This window comes from Pholcus phalangioides, unplaced genomic scaffold (assembly GCF_987345545.1).
Source record: "Pholcus phalangioides strain wild (caught in Gottingen) unplaced genomic scaffold, Ppha-v1.0 ptg000013l_1, whole genome shotgun sequence".
NCBI lineage: Eukaryota > Metazoa > Arthropoda > Arachnida > Araneae > Pholcidae > Pholcus > Pholcus phalangioides.
The window spans coordinates 26815784-26829739 of NW_028301606.1; positions in this window are offsets into that span (position 1 = coordinate 26815784).

A 13956-nucleotide genomic window follows, 5' to 3' on the forward strand; every position below is an offset into this window, starting at 1 on the left:
ACTTTCACCTCCTTGAGCTTTGAGAACATTTTCCCATAAGAACTGATCAGAATTTTCTTGGCTTCTTTTACGGCCGTTCCATGTTTTAAAGTATTGTAATTTATATTCTGTAGTCACTATCAAATTGAATTTTATTTAGGGTAAAATATAGATTTCAACCAGCAATTTTAGTACAATGTTGTTTTTTTTTTTCATTAACCTATTCAAGAACGTAATTCATTTCAAATAATTGATGTCGAACATTGTAAAGACTGTTTTTTAACTGTATCATTATCAATGATTTTATGTCACGTATTACTCTAGTGATGGGCAAACTGCAGCCCGGCAAGGGGTTCCATCCAGTCCACCAAATGTGCCCCGGTAGAAAAGTATTAACATACACAACACAATAAATATTTAGGCTGACTATATTTCTTTTATAAAAATACGGGAAACTTGAAATGAAGATCCATACACGGAATATCACAAATTATCGCCAAAAAAAATTGTAAAAGGCAAGTAAAGTTGTCAATTGCAACCCTAAAAACCGTTAAAGGAAAGTGAAGTCGCCAATTAATGCTAAAATTGTTGAAAAATCCCGCCAATGGCGGGAAGTAAGTAGTTTCCACAAGAAGCAGTGGGTGAAAATTTACAATTTACAAAACGAAACGTATAGATTTGACAAATATGTGAGATGAATATGTTTATATGACATGATAATATAACTAAGTCATGAAAAAATCTTAATTCTTAATTTCAAAAGTTCAAGTAAACCTCATTGAAAACGAGAAAGAAAACGGAAAATATGAAAAACTTGGAACGTCAAAAATTTGTGGAAATGTCTCGTAAAATACAGGTCATATGGTCGCACTATACATACAAGTTTCTGGCTCTGGCCAGTGGACTGAAAAGCTCGTGCACCACTTTATTAGGCAATTGACGAAAAACCTTTTTGCTTGTGAGTTATACTTGTCTTAGGATTATCTTACTTTTCTGCGTATAATCCTTACATGCGAATTTAGATATTTTCTAAAAAATGTCAGGTCACGCGAAAAATTCATTCACACTAATTATAAAATCTTAAAAAGTGAAAAAAGTTTCAAAATTGGTCAAACTTTTGAGAAAGAAATTCCAATTCTTCTACTGTCATTTAGACATCATATGTTTTGTTTTATATTAAATTAATTTTTAAGAATTATTTTTAGTACAAGCTCTGATGAAAAAATCTGAAGATAAAATACGCACTGACTTAGAGTTCAATGAAATTCGTACAATATGTGGATTATATGCAAGAAATTAAGATACTACGGCCGTATATTTTCTGGCAAAAAGAAATGTATGCAAACTGCTTTCCAGGAAAGTCAGTGATTTTGTGATCCTTTCAGCAAACAATGCAAAGGGCGAATCCTTTCAGCAAAGACGACGGCTTTCACCTTTTTGAACTTGGAGAACACTTCAAATAAGCACTGATTAAAATTTGCATAACTTCTTTTATGTCTGTTCCATGTTGCAAATTATTGTAATTTATATCAGTTAAGAACCAATCGTTTTTAACCGGTACGGTCGGTTAAGAACACTCGCCTTAATGACTGATTGATGGTATATATACTATATTGCCAAAAGTCTGTGTCCTTTTTTGGAGTTTAGCCTTTTCCCCTCAAATTTTTAGAAAAAAACTGAACAAATAGTTTTGAAATTTCGGTCACGTGAACCCTTTGCTTGTACACACAATTTCCAGGTAAAATTTGGTCAGAGATTTTGGTCTAGGGAAAAAGTCTTTAATCAACCCTGTATGATAAAAAACTGCAAATAATTGGCATCTTCCACAAAATAGTGTAATTATTTTTAGCAATACGGAAAGGACATGGACTTATGGAAATATAAGCGTATATTGCCAAACTTTATACAAAGAAATCGATGCGTGATCTGCAAGCGGATCGATCAGAACCCGCTACGAATAAAGCGGCTTACACACGCACAAAACATACGATATACTAATTAATTCCGGGAAAAGCTCTGCTCACCTCTAATTGGAAAACAAATCTACAAAGGTTTTAATCTGAATAAAACTTGATCAATGTTAGCGCCATCGTTCCCCGGAACTCGCTCCGAATTACTTCGTACCTTACCTTACCTTATTGTCAGCAGTGATTGGTTCGAAAGAGCAAATCTGTTTCGTGGGCGAAGAATTCATGAAAATGTTCGTGGAACATCCTAAATTAGTTTGGGAACACGCGGACAATGGACAGGATCTGACGTTTAATGAATTCCTAAGTACGAAGAACGAGGTAAGAAAAATAAATAAAATAAAATAAGCAAAAAAGAGGGGGGGGGGAAATCTTCAAAAAAGTATTCGTCGGGGCATTGAAATTCCGGGCGCAGACTTTCGTTAATTGGAAAAATTTTGAGGCGCAATCACAGGGAGAAGAGAAAGTGAGGAATCGATTTTTGAAGCTTTTTCCACCGAGGCCATCCTTGGACAAGACCCATTCAACTGAGAGAAAAGAGACGACCGACAACTTGTGTCGAATTATTTTCTATTCGGCGAAGTTAGGCTGATGTGTTTCTTTCTGTTCGCAACTTTGAATTAGTTGGATGCCGCAATTAAAAATTTGTGTTCTAATTTTATTTTCTCCTATTACCGTAATTCAAAGTGTTTCGATACTCGTTATTGATCCATGCGCTCTAATTAAAAGTCATTTTTAAACTTTCGTGGAGTTTGAACTTTTACCGTATCTATTGTATTCATTGATTCATCAGAGTTACAATCAGTTTTTCCTTAAAATGTTTCTAATCGCGAGGTGTAGTAAATTTAAAAATCACGAGGATTGAATGAGATAGAAAAGATGGGGTGTTACATTACCTTATTGTAGATTTCATAGTCGAAATAATTATTTTATCATGAGAATAATAGGATAAATAATAGGATAAATGCGTATGATATTGAACTGTAAAATATTAATCCTCAATAACAATTAAATATATATTTCACGAGTCTCAACGATTTATGCATAAATGAGCCAAGGGAGCTGAAGATTTTCAAATGACCTCAAACATGTATTTTCAGATTTGAGAAAGGATTGATAAGAGAAAATTAAAGAAACAAATTCACTAAAATTTCAATCTGAATAAAACTTGATCAAGTTAGTGCCATCATTCACCGTTCCGAATTACTTCGTACCAAACGTAACTTCTTATTTAAGATTGAAAAAAAAAGTGATAGTTTTTGCAATAGAAATTTCAAAAGTGAATAAGTTAAGTACGAAGCAAATGCGCGTAAATGTTGTGTTTAAATTTTAAAACTAATAATTTCCTAAAAATTCAAATAATAAATCCTATTTGTTCTCTTATCTAAGGATTTGTTGAAATGAATCGAGAAGCTCTCCATACTTAGATGAAGATAACAATAATTTTTATGAGCAGTGTATCATACTTTTCTCATAGATTTTAGTTTTTTTTGTGAAAGTTGCTTTTTCTTGACTCTTTTGTTTTTAGATAGGTTTGACACCAATAGTATTGGTGAATTTTTCTTTGCTTTTTTTACGATCATTTGATTATTGTTGTCGCAACACGGTCATTTTCTGCACACGAGGGCAGACCGGAAACCACAATTTATTCCTGATACTAAATGTCAACCTTCTTATACTCGACGAATGGTTGGTGCGCTAACACTTCGGTGTGAGGCTGTTTGCAGTAGCAATCTTTTTCTGTGGTCATGTCATTGATTCTGTTGTACCCCTGCGTCAGGAAAGTTCCAGACAAAGACGAACCGGGTGTCGAACTCGCGACACCTCTGAACCATAGGTTTCCAACTGATGATTCGCGAAAGCTTTTTTGGGGTTCCACATGATCAAATGCTAAGGAACCCTTAAAATTCCCGGAACCCGGAGAGCTTTCAAACACTTCTTGTTACACTTTCACCACTTGTTAAACTTCAAACACTTTCTTGTTACTAATATAACTCGCAAAACTGTTCTTTATTTCGGATTTCAAATGACTCAAGAACTTAGGAAACACAGCAACGCTATTTTTTTTAGTTCGAATTTTCGAACCAGAAGCTTCAGAAGTTTACGAATGTCATTTTTCGTTTCATCAGAAAATTATGAGTTGTAACAACGATGCTTTCCTGGAAATTTTGTACCACCCCCAGTAATATTCTTGAGATTGAGGATTCTCGAATAGCAGAATTTATTCGAGTTCCGTGGAAAAGAATCATTATCATCAAGGAACCTGCGAGAAGTTTTACGCTGAGTCACCAAAACAGTGTACAAATATGTGATTAATCGAAAAAATGTCCTGTTGAGTGAGGGACGGAAAGAGCGACCTAGAGGGTGTGAAAGCATGTGAACTATCAAAAGAGTGACTTAGACACAGAGGCAAACTTGAATAAGTTTGCAAAGATTGAACGTTTAGTGTCTGAGAATGTTTCCACGTGCAGATATTTTTATTGGTGCGCAAAACATAAAATTTTAGTGTATAAGGTAGTATGTTATTTTGCCATTACAAGCCGATTCTGTGCGCAGAGAAACAACAGGTGAAATAAAAGAGAATGTTCCCACTATCTGGGAGGAGGGAGTTAGAGGGTATATTTCATGTATATATATAGAATAAAATTTTTCATTTCCCGCCAGCATCTCGGTGATTACCATAGCCCCCCCCCCCAACAAACTGGACCCAGGCTCCCTAGACTTCTTTCACAACGATCACTACTCTAACTCAGGAGATATATATATATATATATTCTAAATAAAACAAAAATCGTCAACGAATAAGGCAAATACGAGGAAATACTCAAATATTCCTAATGCATTTCGACACGCTATGTGTGTCGTCTTCAGAGGAAAAGAGTATCACGCTGACCGAGTTTCCCACTTGGATTGAGTACCAAATCTTCGATTTCGGTTGCTCAGCGGAACGAAAACACAATACGTCTGTTCAAGTCAAACGCCGTGGCAAGAATGAAGGGAAGCGCCTGCGTGTGTCTTTTGCAACAACCTGATTGGCTGCTTGCGAAATCGAGCTATCCGATTGGTCTATCCGAATTTTCTTTAAATTCCCGCTCGTAATGAATTTAAGCCGTTATGATGCTATCGGTGGTGTTGATTTACTGTCGTTTACTGATTTATTTTTGAAGGCGCGGATGAATGTGCCTTCGTATAAATATAAATCTGCCGTGGATTTCACTTTATGAAAAACTCTCGCTTCCTGAAATTTGAATATATGGCCCTCTCGTCATATGTGAGCGGCGATGGTCAATTTTTCACATTCTTGATTTTTAACACTGCGAGCATGTTCATTTAGTTTTTATGGTTTTCCGTCTCCTATGTAGCCAAGCAGGCAATCACTACATGGAATATAATAAATGCTCCATTGTTTATTCTGTGGTATAGCACCTTTAGGGGGGATTCATAAAATATTTATTTATATTACATTATTTTGATTCATAAAATAAACTACACGGTCCATGGAAAGTTATTGTTGTCTTAATTAAGCATTGATAGCTTCTGGATTCTCATTATAAACATCGTATTTCTATTTAAACGTGCCAATTGTGGTGCCTCCCGAGGATAAGCTATTCCATTTATTTACAAGGGTGTGAGTAAATGGAATGTTCAACAAATGTTCACCTTCAAGGAACATTTTATTGAACCCTCTGATAATTTTACTTCTACTACTTTGATGCGTATATCAAGCTACGCGACACCAATATTTTAGGTAACATGATCGGCATTGGTTGGGACGGATAAATTTTATTTTCATAAAAACAGTTTATTTCCTATATTGATTATAACATTCAAAAAGAAAAGAAAAAAAAAATAAAGGGCTTTAAACGAGAAAGTCTCTCCTGTCAGTCCTACGATACAATACTGATAGATAGGTTCCATTTTCACTGTTAAAGTAAAGACCGCAGATTTTAGTGAGAGAGTTTCCAACTACTTCTGCAATTTTCACTTTTCAGGAGAAAAAGTTTCGAAGCCCTTTTTTCACTTGAAATTACCTGCTTTTAGATTGTCTTCTTACTGACGGGAAAGAGAAAGAAGGCGAGTCTTCATTTTCTTCAGTGATTTTTTTTTCCTGTCGAACTCCTTGCACTTAAACTTATTTCCGAAATAAAATCACGTCATACCTTTCAAAGTAAATTTTTTTTTCTCATTCTTCTGTCACCCAAGGCTCTATCATAAGCTGTAATTTGCTGGATAGAAGTAAAAAAAATTATTATCCAGATCACGATGATCCCATTCAAAAGAAACATTTGGTTTACTTCATTGTCTCAATTTCATCAATTTTTACCGAAAATATAAACATTTTTATGAAGATAATAAACCATTATCTGGAGGTCATAAAATATCCAGTAATTACCCATATTAAGTCTTATGATAGGTAATTACGCTGTTGAAGAGAAGTATTGTCTCTGAGACAGTATTTACAAAGTATTTTATAAGAAAAATGTGTGCGTTTTACGGTAAATGTGATATGATAAATCGGCGATTATCTATAGTCGACGGTTATTATGTATAATCACAATCGTCTCGGTAAGATCGATTAATTTTCCTACATTTATCACTTTTACCGTTGTCTATGCATAATTCTCAAATGGAGAAGAAAAGTTTGATAAATATGGAAGAAATCATGCGAAAATTAATTCAACCGCTTCTCAGGTTCTCCCAACCTTGAGAGTTGCACTACGCGTACCTTTTCATAGACATTAAATTTAATTAATATAAGTTTTGAAAAGATAAAAATGTATAAATCATTATCAGTCATGTTGTAATGCTAGCTTTCTTCACATTTATCAACTTTTTTAAACATAACTAATATCATCGATAGAATCCAAGTATGAGCAACCTCCTCGGTAAATTTAAATACAGTAAAACCCCTCTTTCGAGGACACCGGAAAGACAAAAACATAAGTCTATAAAAGAGGAGTGACCGTTAATCTGAGGTTTGAAATGCACACATTTATTATGCAAGGGGAAATTCATATTTGAACGCAAATGAGCATTCTGAGAGGAGTCCTTTAAGAGAATTTCACTACAATTCATTTTAAAAGTTTAACATACTTACCAATAAGAGCTGGGGAATACCAATGTTCACCAGTAGAAATGCGAATTACGCAAAATTTATCAAACACACTAAAATGGTTGGTGATTAAGCATGGTAACAGACGATTATGTTAAATCTACTGATCTATCGCATTTAATGTATTATATATTTGTTGTGAATTTTTATTACTTGAGTTATCCTGAATTGTGCTTTATGGTAACCGAAAAATGAGTTTTTGAATTTTTATAATGTGTTCTATAACAAAGAAAATATATATTGAAAGAAAATAGTTAGATTCAATAGAATATACAAAAAAAGAGGAAAAAAAGGAAAAAAAAAGAAATGGAATATAATTGATTGTGAATATTTTCCTATAAGTTTTTCCATTGCGAAAAGTTTCCATATTGTGCTTCTTTTTTTTTCTACTCAACAATGTCTGATGATCGTGACATGATAATTTATCATCCAGACAGTTTAAAAAATGGTGGACGAAAAAAAACAGGAATTAAAGAAGAAGAAATGAAAAAACATATTTTCACAAAAAAAAAAAAGAGAAAAAAAGAAAGAAAGAGGATTTTTGAAATTTCGTTTAAATATTCCTTAGGTTATATCTCTTCGAAAATAAGTGTTTTTCTATGTGAGTTTAGGTATTCGACAGGTTTGATCGATGGATTTTATATGAAACATCTTGGCGTGTTATTTCTGGAAGAATGTGTACTTTAGTGCCTTTAATCTATTTACCAATTTTGTCTTTATTGCACGATCTAAAACAAGTACAACCACTCGTACTAAGTAGAGTTTGGATGTGTATATTTTCTGAAGAAAGCTTTAAGAAGGTTAATTCAAGGGGCATGGATGTTCTTTTGACAGTGAAGTAATTTTTATTAAATTTTCCATAACTGGTGGAGTTTTTAGTAATTTTAAGAAACGTGTCAACTCTCAACGTGTAAATAAACTAAAACTATTACAAATTAATAATACATTAAAATCTAGTCGTTAAACACTAAAAATAACAGTCTTAAAGTCTGTTTCACCTCAAATAATTCATGAATCGTTGGTTATAGAAATATACTTTCAATTATAACAAATATAAAATAACGTTCCTATTTTAGATGTGTCATTTCATTAGGACAGGTACAGATACGAAAAATTTATTTTTATACGATCCCCCTTTTCTACCACTTCTAATTAGAAATATGTTGCCAGGTCTTTCTTGAGCCAAACAAAAAAAGTTCCACGTTTCCAAGTGCAATATCAGTCGAGATATTTGGGTTCAAAAAACTCTAAAAATGACGGAAGGAACAGCAGATATTATGGGACCAGCTTAATCTATGCTGTTCTCATGTTTCATAGCTTGTTCTTTCCTTAATTCTGATTTATTTTCTTGGCTAATATAGAATTTAGTAACAAGAAATGTATTTGTTGGGCTCAAGAAAGCAGTTCAATAGTTCACCAACTTTTTAACTGAACTTTAGAAGACTAGGGGACAGTATTAGAAAATTAAATTTTTTATCTTGGTACATATACGGCCTCTAGTGAAATAAATGATCATCTAAAAATGGGCATGTTATTTAGTTACCGTCAACTGGAGTGACTTTACCAAGAGTTTTAAAATTGAAATTAAAAAATTCCATTCAACCCGTTGATTGAATGTCGAAAATAATTTTTTTATGTTTAGTTCATGGTTTGCAGATATGATTTATGTAGTTTTTGTTTACATGGGTTCCCCCTCTCTTTATTCCGTGAAGATAAAAACAGGGTAGGCAAAGTCATCCGGCATAATGGGGTGACTTTGCCCACCCCCAGATTTAAGTGCATAACAAAGCTGTGAGTGGATTTAGGGAAATGTGATCAACATTAGGCGGCAAAAAAACCGCAATGGGTACAAAAACAATGTAAAACGATGCAATGAAATTTTTAAAACGTATGACTTAATTTTTTACTTTTCCTTAAAGTGGGTCCACGAAACATTACGATAAATTAGAAAAATACATGTGAAAGTTGAAATTAGATAAATTATAGACATTTAAAATTCATTTGTTATTATAAGGATGTAGGCTTCTATATAAAAAATGAATTTAAAATTCAAATTTCGAAGAGATTGAAGGAAAAAATAAGGAAAAAAAAATTGACTGAATTGATAGTTTCACTGCAGTATAAGTCGACATACGAAGAAAACAACTAGTCATAGTTCAAAGCTCCAAGCAGGAATCATGTTTAAGTCTAATATTGAAATTTTGAAAAAAAAAAAAAAAAAACCAGAATCGAAAGGAAAACATTCGAGTTAAGCCAGTAAAAGTTACAGGTTGAATGGTTCCCACAAAAATTTCATGAGTCCACCCTGTAAATTAAACTTCTGTTTTTTTCCAAGCAATAGTTTCAATTCATATTCACGGGATTGCATTTCATGCATTTATATCTTTTAAATTGGTGCTCTGCGACAAAATGACAATTATACATAGAAAGGGGGCAAAGTGACCCCAAATTACCGATGGAACCTGGGGTGACATCGCCCACTGAAATAAAAATCTTTCGGTTTTAAGGTACAAAACCAAAAACTCCTTTTACTTTACAATCTTCATTGCATCTACTAACAATAACAATAACTGATAGGACTCACCATTAAGAAGTTTGAGACCATTTCTTCTGGAAAAGTTTTAGGAAATTTTTCTTGATTTTGAATTTAGTCGAGAAACCGGCCTGACGATATTACTTATCAGGAAATGCCCGAAACCTCAGGTCGTCTCACTTACATGTAAAGCGAATGCCTTGACGACTGCAGCACCACAAACGATCAACCAAGTAAATTTTACACCGCCAGAAAACTTTTTTCTTTCAAAATTGGGCAAAGTCACCCTAATTCACTGTACTTTTTCCTAATTGAAAGTACGTTTCTATAACCAACGGTTCAAGTTGTTTGAGTTGTAACGGACTTGAGTTTTCACTCTGTATAAATTTACATTTAGTTTTTCATAATTTATATACACGGTGTGTGAAGTCGAATTTGTTTACGATTCCTACTCGATTTCAAAAACTTTCGAGTTTAATGCAAACTGGTTTTTATCCACATTAGAGTAATCGCTATAAATTCAATGTTTCTAAAACAACAGCCTGTTCTTTTGAAGAAATATTTGGCTGTATTTTACGATGAAAATACCAAAAGTACATTAGAAGGTGAGAGAAACAACGAGAGGGAAGCAATAAATGTGTCACGGTAACATTCCTTTTCCTGTCCGAGAATCGTCAATCTCTTTCATTCAGGTGTGAGTAGAAACCACTAAGGCTGAATCGTAAATTTCCAGTCTTAATCCCTGCCACTGTTGCCAAAAAAGGAAGAAAAAGAAACATTCGTTTAATCTGAAACACTTCCGAGATTAACGTCAGGTGCTTTTATTGAGCAACTTTATTTATTGTTTGAGCTCTAATGTTGGCATTGCTGGTAGTGACTATGCGCAATTTTTTTTCGAGTTTCGAATGTAATCAGATAATTAACTTGTCGACGTGAATACATCTTTTACGTCATCATTCAGACAAAACCAGGCGCGACGAAACGTTACGAAACTAATTTAAACGCTCATGTCTCAAAGTATATACGATACGTGAACGTTTTTTGGTGTGTGTATGGATACTGCTACTTGCCCCAAGGATGCTCAGACTAGAAGAATGCGGTCCACTATACTGGTTTGAAAAGGTGTCGTGTACCATATAAGGAATCTTTAAATGTGCCACGAACCATTAAGTATGTAACCTGGGAATGTGCCACGAACCATTAAGTATGTAACCTGGGAATGTGCCACGGACCACTTAAGTGACGTAGGAATATGCCGCGAGCCACTAAAGTTATCTAGAATAGTGCCCGGGGCCACTTAATTGATTTGTAAATATACCGCGGGCCAATTAAGATGGTCTGTAAATGTCCCGTGGATCACTAAATTGTGAGAATGTTCCACGGAGCACTTAACTGTACTGAGAGAATGTGCCACGTATCACACACATGGGGAAATGGTCGCACACATGGTGGGGAAAATAGATCGCGGGTCATTTAAGGAATTTTGTTAGGTGATGATTAGTTCATTGTTATAAAATTGAATTTTCTCCCCAATTCAACCCTCTCCCCCCCTTACTTCTGTTCACAACATATCTTGTTTATTTCGTCCCACTTCATCAGCGTGCTATGGGAAGGGACGTGTGAAAGCACCGACTTACTGAAGAAGCGAATTTTGCAATAATAAAGAAAAAAACAAAAAAAAACCAATGTCATTCATCGAATTGGCCTATCCCCAGAAAACTTGCCCATGGGGTTCCGAGATTCCAATTCGCTGAATTTTAGTGGGGCCCCTGACAGGATTTATCTCGGGTTACCTATGTGTTGCAAATTTTACAATGTTAAACAACAAAAATCAATGAGATTCATCAAGGGACACCCAAAATGAAACTTGTCAACATTTGCATGAAGTCCCAACCTGGAGGCTTGTCGGACGTCTTCTCGGTGAGGATTCACGAAAATTTTAAATTTTTAGCAATTTTACAACGAATGAAATCCAGGGCCCCCATTAAGTAACGGGGATCCAATACTCGGATTTTTAGTGAGAAATCCAGACTGGATTTATCTCGGTCTTCCGCTGTTGCAAATTCTACAATGTTAAACAACAAAAAAGAATGAGATTCATCCAGGGCCCCCAAAATGAAACCTGTAAACATGGGGCCCCCGACTTGGAAGCTTGTCGGTCATCCCTCGCTGCGAGTGACATGAAAAATTTTCATTTGTATTTGTTTTACCAACGAATAAAATCCAGGGCCCCCCCAACCAATTACCCGGGACACTAATTCGCATACATTTAGTGGGGCCCCAGACTGGCTTTATCTCGGGCTTCTGCTGTTGCAAATTCTACAACAGAAAAGAATGAGATTCATCCAGGGCCCCCAAAATGAAACCTGTAAACCTGAAAAGCTGGTTTGGGGGCTCGCCATCTAAATTCCAGTCTAGGGGGCCTGCTGTAGGATGTGGGAGCCTCTCGGTAAATGCACATAACATGGTTCCGATGGGCCAAATGGGTCCCGATATATACTACTGTTAAAAGAATATTTGACCCAAAATCGTAACCGACTTCCGTAACACAAAAACGTAACAGATTTCCGTCACTCAAAAACGTCACTAATTTTGGTTGCTTAGAAACAGGCCCTTTTCGAGTTTGTGATTTTATATTATAGAGTAGATAGTACAGTGTGCACTGTACATGAACGGGATAAGATTTACGCGAGTAAACAAGCAGTTACTCGCAAATACATATGGTTTCCATCGCCATGTTGACATTGGTGATTAAAGCACTATTGGTGAAGCTGTTTTACTTTAGAAGTGAGTTATCAGTGGGAACTTTACGAACGTTTCGGACACAGAACAGATCGAAGAAACGTTCAGTTCCAAAATTCTGTTATCTGTTTTTGTGCAGCACCCCCTATCGACCAAAATTTTAACTAATTTTGTTCTGTACCAAAAGCAAATCTCTCCATTAGTATATCGTATACCTCCATTTAGCAAACGGAATTCAAAGATACCATTTTCTTCATTTTTTATGAATTCTTAAACTATTTACCAACCTATGGGACACCCTGTGCATATAAAATGGAGATGAATCTCGTTGAGACAAGTCATACTGTACCCCCATTCTAGCCTTCACCGATTTCACTTAGAAGAGCAAACAAAGTGTATTGCGGAGTAAAGTGGTCCAAAAAAGACGCATTCAAGTTGAAAACTGAGGCTCAACACCATTTCGTTTTCTCTCTCAACACGAATCAAATTTGGGGAAACCATTTTCAACAATCAAAACTCTTTTGGAATTTTTATTCTCAAACTTTCAACTGATCACTCCTAAAACTAACCTAGCACAAGTGTTTTGAAGATACTTCGCATAAAGTAAGCACGGCGCGTACATTATATTTCGATGCCGTGTACGACGATCAAAATGCGAGTTGCTAGTGCAGGAACAGGATAGTTGAAATCCATTTCTGAACAGCCGAAAAGATAATTAATAGCGATGCTCCAGGAATTAGGAATGCGTCTTCGAAGCACTTTCGAGCGATATCTTCTCTCGCTCCCGGAATCCCATCATAAATTTCAATTTCCCCTGTCCCCCCTATCCCCGTGGGAATCCAATTCGTACTAATTGCTAAACCCACCTTCGGGTTGATAACGATCATTCGAAAAGAGCCTCGTAACTGGCTGCACTTTAGTGGCGGCATTATTCCAGATCTTAACATTGCCCCTTACGAGAAGATTTTAGGCGAGCGCAATATGCGGAGTGCCTTTAACTGCTGTATACTTCTACATTCGCGTCCCCTTTAGTGCATTACCGGTCTACGGAAACTTTCTTCCATGAATTCTTGAAACTTTGTTAAAACTCACTTCACTTCAAATTCCGCCCCCATTGCTATGGACCGGCATCGCGAAGTATGTTGTTAAAATGTATCATTTCATTTTCAAGACGATCAGTACGATAGTTTGTAGCCGCGAATGACAGGTTTCTCGGATATTTTCCCGCAGACTGGACAGGTCATGTACCTCTGTTGTAGAACATAAACATGATGTTTCTATAGTATAAGTTTGAACATACGTATTCACGATAATGTACCGAGTCATTGATTTTTTTCTGCAGACATTGAGCAAAAAAATATAAGAATATGAGGATGGATTCTATTGTTCAGCATATGTGATAGACAAATAACGTGTAATACTCAGATATGTATTCATGTTGCAAGGGGTTGTATAGTTATTAAAATAAAAAATAACTTTTTGTACCATTCCCGTGGGCCTAAAAACCAAATTAGAAAGTCGTTGCCCTGTCACTACTGAGACCAACCATGAAAATTCCATGTTTCTAAATGCAATACTTACTGAGATATTCGAATTCAAAAAATTGAGGAAAGTTTGGGGGA